This window comes from Cryptomeria japonica, unplaced genomic scaffold (assembly GCF_030272615.1).
Source record: "Cryptomeria japonica unplaced genomic scaffold, Sugi_1.0 HiC_scaffold_199, whole genome shotgun sequence".
Classification (NCBI taxonomy): Eukaryota; Viridiplantae; Streptophyta; class Pinopsida; order Cupressales; family Cupressaceae; genus Cryptomeria; species Cryptomeria japonica.
The window spans coordinates 194,976-202,056 of NW_026729021.1; the positions used below are offsets into that span (position 1 = coordinate 194,976).

General features: G+C 63.2%; 1 non-coding gene across 1 annotated transcript; it reads left to right on the top strand.

The window, feature by feature from the left end:
* The first annotated feature begins 4,883 nt into the window (after window positions 1-4,883).
* Window positions 4,884-5,002, top strand: LOC131868216 (5S ribosomal RNA). Its single transcript, XR_009366707.1, has one exon. It is a non-coding gene; the product is annotated as a 5S ribosomal RNA (ribosomal RNA).
* The last annotated feature ends 2,079 nt before the right edge of the window (window positions 5,003-7,081 follow it).

The following is a 7,081-nucleotide window of genomic DNA, read 5'->3' on the forward strand; positions in this document are numbered from 1 at the left end:
GAGAAACCCCACCAAACGCTCCGACAAAAAAAGAGGCGGCGCTCCAATAACCCCGCTTCGGAGCGCAGCCGGGGCAAACCCAGCCAAGGTGCCCACCCCGACGAAGGTGCACGCGAGGTGCGCACCCGGGGCAAACCGGGCTCCGACAACGTGCACGCAGCACCTTGGAGCACACTTCGAAGCACTCCCGGGTGCCCACCGGCGTTGCGCACCGTGGTGGGCAGCGAGGTGCGCACCTTTGATGCGCTGCCTTCACTAATTTCCAGAAAAAGGCAAAAAAAAATGAGATTTTAAAATTTCCATTTTGAAAGATAGTGAAAAAAAAGGAACGCGGGTGCCATCTTGAGCCCGCCCTGGTGCGCAGCCCAGGCAAGGCATGCGCACCAAGGTGCCCACCCGAGGTGCACACCCGGGGCAAACCGGGCTCCGACTTCGTGCAGGCCGCACCTTGGAGCACACTTCGGAGCGCTCCTTGGTGCGCACCATGGTGCCCACCAGGGCGCGCAACCCAGCCAAGGTCTGCACACCAAGGTGCCCACCCCGGCGAAGGTGCACGCGAGGTGCGCACCCGGGGCAAACCGGGCTCCGACTTCGTGCACGCCATGGTGCCCACCGCGGCGAAGGTGCACGCGAGGTGCGCACCCGGGGCAAACCGGGCTCCGACTTCGTGCACGCCGCACCTTGGAGCACACTTCGGAGCGCTCCTTGGTGCGCACCATGGTGCCCACCAGGGCGCGCAACCCAGCCAAGGTGTGCGCACCAAGGTGCACGCGAGGTGCGCACCCGGGGCAAACCGGGGTCCGACTTCGTGCACGCCGCACCTTGGAGCACACATCGGAGCGCTCCCAGGTTCGCACCAGCGTTGCGCACCTTTGATGCGCTGCCTTCACTAATTTCCAGAAAAGGCAAAAAAAAACGAGATTTTAAAATTTCCGTTCTGAAAGATAGTGAAAAAAACGGAACGCGGGTGCCATCTTGAGCCCTTCCTGGTGCGCACCCCAGGCAAGTTGTGCGCACCAAGGTGCCCACCCTGGCGGAGGTGCGCGCCCGGGGCAATCCGGGCTCCGACTTCGTGCACTGCATGGTGCCCACCAAGGCGCGCAACCCAGCCAAGGTGCCCACCGCAGCGAAGGTGCACGCGAGGTGCGCACGCGAGGTGCACACCCGGGGCAAACCGGGCTCCGACTTCGTGCACGCCGCACCTTGGAGCACACTTCAGAGCGCTCCTTGGTGCGCACCAGGGCGCGCAACCCAGCCGAGGTGCCCACCCCGGCGAAGGTGCACGCGAGGTGCGCACCCGGGGCAAACCGGGCTCCGACTTCGTGCACGCCATGGTGCCCACCGCGGCGAAGGTGCGCACCCGGGGCAAACCGGGCTCCGACTTCGTGCACGCCGCACCTTGGAGCACACTTCGGAGCGCTCCTTGGTGCGCACCATGGTGCCCACCAGGCCGCGCAACCCAGCCAAGGTGTGCGCACCAAGGTGCACGCGAGGTGCGCACCCGGGGCAAACCGGGGTCCGACTTCGTGCACGCCGCACCTTGGAGCACACATCGGGGCGCTCCCGGGTTCGCACCGGCGTTGCGCACCGTGGTGGGCACCTCGGAGCACACCAAGGTGGGCAGCGAGGTGCGCACCTTTGATGCGATGCCTTCACTAATTTCCATAAAAGGCAAAAAAAAAACGAGATTTTAAAATTTCCGTTTTGAAAGATAGTGAGAAAAAGGGAATGCTGGTGCCATCTTGAGCCCGCCCTGGTGCGCAGCCCAGCCAAGGTTTGCGCACCAAGGTGCCCACCCTGGCGAAGGTGCGCGCCCGGGCAATTAACCCAACTTCCAACTTCGCGCGCGCCAGGGTGGGAGCGCACCCAACAACCGGGCCTGGGAAGAGCCAATGCGAGAAACCCCACCAAACTCTCTGACAAAAAAAGAGGGGGCGCTCCAGTAACCCCGCTTCGGAGCGCACCCTGGGCAAACCCAGCCAAGGTGCCCACCCCGGCCAAGGTGCAGGCGAGGTGCGCACCCGGGGCAAACCGGGCTCCGACAACGTGCACGCCGCACCTTGGAGCACACTTCGTAGCGCTCCCGGGTGCGCACCTCAGAGCACACCAAGGTGGGCAGCGAGGTGCGCACCTTTGATGCGCTGCCTTCACTAATTTCCAGAAAAGGCAAAAAAAAAAGGAGATTTTAAAATTTCCGTTTTGAAAGATAGTGAAAAAAACGGAACGCGCGTGCCATCTTGAGCCCGCCCTGGTGCGCAGCCCAGGTAAGGTGCCACCCTGGCAAAGGTGCGCACCCGGGCAATTAACCCTACTTCCGACTTCGTGCGCGCCAGGGTGGCAACCGGGCCTCGGAAGAGCCAATGCGAGAAACCCCACCAAACGCTCCGACAAAAAAAGAGGCGGCGCTCCAATAACCCCGCTTCGGAGCGCAGCCGGGGCAAACCAAGCCAAGGTGCCCACCCCGACGAAGGTGCACGCGAGGTGCGCACCCGGGGCAAACCGGGCTCCGACAACGTGCACGCAGCACCTTGGAGCACACTTCGAAGCACTCCCGGGTGCCCACCGGCGTTGCGCACCGTGGTGGGCAGCGAGGTGCGCACCTTTGATGCGCTGCCTTCACTAATTTCCAGAAAAAGGCAAAAAAAAATGAGATTTTAAAATTTCCGTTTTGAAAGATAGTGAAAAAAAAGGAACGCGGGTGCCATCTTGAGCCCGCCCTGGTGCGCAGCCCAGGCAAGGCATGCGCACCAAGGTGCCCACCCGAGGTGCACACCCGGGGCAAACCGGGCTCCGACTTCGTGCAGGCCGCACCTTGGAGCACACTTCGGAGCGCTCCTTGGTGCGCACCATGGTGCCCACCAGGGCGCACCCGAGGCAAACCGGGCTCCGACTTCGTGCACGCCGCACCTTGGAGCACACATCGGAGCGCTCCCAGGTTCGCACCAGCGTTGCGCACCTTTGATGCGCTGCCTTCACTAATTTCCAGAAAAGGCAAAAAAAAACGATATTTTAAAATTTCCGTTCTGAAAGATAGTGAAAAAAACGGAACGCGGGTGCCATCTTGAGCCCTTCCTGATGCGCAGCCCAGGCAAGTTGTGCGCACCAAGGTGCCCACCCTGGCGGAGGTGCGCGCCCGGGGCAAACCGGGCTCCGACTTCGTGCACTGCATGGTGCCCACCAAGGCGCGCAACCCAGCCAAGGTGCCCACCGCAGCGAAGGTGCACGCGAGGTGCGCACCCGAGGTGCACACCCGGGGCAAACCGGGCTCCGACTTCGTGCACGCCGCACCTTGGAGCACACTTCAGAGCGCTCCTTGGTACGCACCAGGGCGCGCAACCCAGCCAAGGTGCTCACCCCGGCGAAGGTGCACGCGAGGTGCGCACCCGGGGCAAACCGGGCTCGGACTTCGTGCACGCCGCACCTTGGAGCACACATCGGAGCGCTCCCGGGTTCGCACCAGCATTGCGCACCTTTGATGCGCTGCCTTCACTAATTTCCAGAAAAGGCAAAAAAAAGAAAAAAATGAGATTTTAAAATTTCCGTTTTGAAAGATAGTAAAAAAAACGGAACGCGGGTGCCATCTTGAGCCCGCCCTGGTGTGCAGCCCAGGCAAGTTGTGCGCACCAAGGCACCCACCCTGGCCAAGGTGGGTCACGGGGTGGGTCCTAGGGTGGGTAACGGGGTGGGTACTAAGGTGCGTGCCAAGGTGGGTCATAGGGTGGGTGCCAAGGTGGGCACCAGGGTGGGTGTGCACCAACCCTAGCCAGGGTAGGTCACGGGGTGGTTGTCGGGGTGGGCGTCAAGGAGCCAAGGTGGGTGGCAAGTAGCCAAGTTGCGTGCCAAGGTGGGTGTCGGGGTGGGTGCCAAGGATCCAAGGTGGGTGCCAAGGAACCAAGGTGGGTGTCTGGGTGGGTGCCGAGGTGGGAGCCAGGGTGGGTCCCAAGGTGAGTGCAAAGGTGGGTGCCAGGGTCAAGGTGAGTGCCAATGTGGGTTCCAAGGTGCCAGGGTCAGGGTGAGTGCCAATGTGGGTTCAAAGGTGCTAAGTTGGGTGCGAGGTTGGGTGCGAGGGTGGGTGGGTGCCAAGGTGTGCTAGGTGGAAGCCCGGGTGGGTCGGCATCCCATGGGTGTCGAGTTGGGTGCCTGATGGGTGCTTCTTGTCAAGTTTTAGTCGTCGGGACTCATTTCGAGCCTTAGAGGTCGTTTCTTGTCCGGTTGCCCTATCTTCGACCTGGGAACCCAATTTTGGTCCTCGGGTCCCATTTTTTTTTGTCTCGCATCCCACTTTTGGCCTGTGGCCTTTTCGGGGTCGATTCTCGTTTTGGGCATCAGAGCATGTTTCTTCTCCTAAAACCCAATATTTGTTTATTAAGTCTCGGAACACATTTTTGTTCTCGTGGACCCATCATGGGTCTTGGAACGCATTTGTGGTCCTTGGGTCCCATTTTGCATCCCGAAACTTGTGTTTTGGTGCTTGATCCCTATTTTGGGTGCCCACCTTGCACCAAGTGCGCACCCGGGGCAAACCGAGCGCCTTGGTGCACCGGGGCAAGATCGAGCGTGCACCCGAGGCGCCCCGAACATGCACCAAGGTGCACTCGGCCCACATGTGAGCGCAGGTCGTTGCGCCCGAGGTGGTGTGTGGGCACCGCGTTGCAGACGGGACACTGCACGCACACGACGCCCCCTCCAGGTGCACGCACGTAGGCCGGGCCGGGTGCACACCCGACGCCCTAGCAAGGTGCGCGCACCCGGGCAGGGCTCACACTTGGCGAACGGGGCGCACTTCGCGAGGGAGGGTGTGCACCTCGACGGGGGTGGGTGGCCGGGGTGGATTCGCACGTGGGTCGCGGTTTGCTAAGTACACACTGCGACAAGCTCATAACGGGTGCGATCATACCAGCGTTAGTGCACCGGATTCCATCAGAACTCCGCAGTTAAGCGCGCTTGGGCCGGAGTAGTACTGGGATGGGTGACCTCCCGGGAAGTCCCGGTGTTGCACCCTTTTTTAGTTTTTCGCCGGGCGTCGCAATGCTATTTGAATAAACCTTTTGCCCGTTTGCGTTCTCGTCGGGGCCGGGCCGGGCCGGGGTGCGCTGCCCGCACTACCGCGCGCGCGGGGGGCGACACCGAGCGCGCACCCGAGGCGCCCCGAGCACACAGGCCACGGTGCAACCCGGGCGTTGTGCGCGCACCCCGGTGCGCCCGAGGTGCTGCGCACGCACCCAGGTGAAATCGGTGTGCACCTCGGCCAGTGCGCGCTCGGTCGAGTCGCGCACGTTGGCCAAGGTGCACGGTGATGTTTCTTACTCTAAGGTTCCGCACCAGACGCCCGGGACAGGTGAGCGAAGCTGGGCGGGGCCGGGTGCGCGGCCGGGGCAGGTGCACGCAGCTGGAGAGAGCTTTGGAGCACACTTCGGAGCGCACCAATGATGCGCTCCATTCAAAAGTTTCCTGAAAAGGCAAAAAAAGTTGAGATTATAGAATTTCCCACTTGAGAGATTGTAAAAAAAAAAAATTTAAAATGAAGGAAACGCGGGTGCCAAGGTGTGCGCAGCCCAGCCAAGGTGTGCGCACCAAGGCGCCCACCCTGGCGAAGGTGCACGCAAGGTGCGCACCCGAGGCAAACCGGACAATTAACCCAACTTTCGACTTCGCGCGCACCTTGGAGCGCACTTCGGAGCGCTCCTTGGTGCGCACCAATCTTGGGCACCTCGGAGTGCACCATGGCGCCCACCAAGGTGCGCACCCGGGGCAAACCGAGCTCCGACTTCGTGCGCACCTTGGAGCGCACGAAAGGTGCGCACCATGGCGCCCACCAAGGTGCGCAGCCCAGCCAAGGCGTGCGCATCAAGGTGCGCACCCTGGCGAAGGTGCGCACCCGGGGCAAACCGAGCTCCGACTTCGTGCGCACCTTGGAGCGCACAAAAGGTGCGCAACCCAGCCAAGGTGTGCGCACCCCGGTCAAACCGAGCTCCGAATCGTGCGCACCAGAGGTGCACGCCATCGTGCGCACCTTGGAGCACACTTCGGAGCCCTCCTTGGTGCGCGCCGATGTTGCGCACCTCGGAGCGCACCCGGGGAAAACAATGCAATTAACCCGACTTTCGACTTCGTGGGCACCTCGGAGCGCTCTCGGGTTCGCACCTCGGAGCACACCGAGGTGCGCACCTTTGATGCGCTGCCTTCACCAATTTCCAGAAAAGGCAAGAAAACATTGAGAAGGTGTGCGCACCGAGGTGCCCACCCTGGCGAAGGTGCACGCGAGGTGCGCACCCGGGGCAAACCGGGCTCCGACTTCGTGCACGCCGCACCTTGGAGCACACTTCGGAGCGCTCCTTGGTGCGCACCAGGGCGCGCAACCCAGCCGAGGTGCCCACCCCGGCGAAGGTGCACGCGAGGTGCGCACCCGGGGCAAACCGGGCTCCGACTTCGTGCACGCCATGGTGCCCACCGCGGCGAAGGTGCACGCGAGGTGCGCACCCGGGGCAAACCGGGCTCCGACTTCGTGCACGCCGCACCTTGGAGCACACTTCGGAGCGCTCCTTGGTGCGCACCATGGTGCCCACCAGGGCGCGCAACCCCGCCGAAGGTGCACGCGAGGTGCGCACCCGGGGCAAACCGGGCTCCGACTTCGTGCACGCCGCACCTTGGAGCACACTTCGGAGCGCTCCTTGGTGCGCACCATGGTGCCCACCAGGGCGCGCAACCCCGCCGAAGGTGCACGCGAGGTGCGCACCCGGGGCAAACCGGGCTCCGACTTCGTGCACGCCATGGTGCGCACCGCGGCGAAGGTGCGCACCCGGGGCAAACCGGGCTCCGACTTCGTGCACGCCGCACCTTGGAGCACACTTCGGAGCGCTCCTTGGTGCGCACCAGGGCGCGCAACCCAGCCGAGGTGCCCACCCCGGCGAAGGTGCACGCGAGGTGCGTACCCGGGGCAAACCGGGCTCCGACTTCGTGCACGCCGCACCTTGGAGCACACTTCGGAGCGCTCCTTGGTGCGCACCATGGTGCCCACCAGGCCGCGCAACCCAGCCAAGGTGTGCGCACCAAGGTGCACGCGAGGTGCGCACCCGGGGCA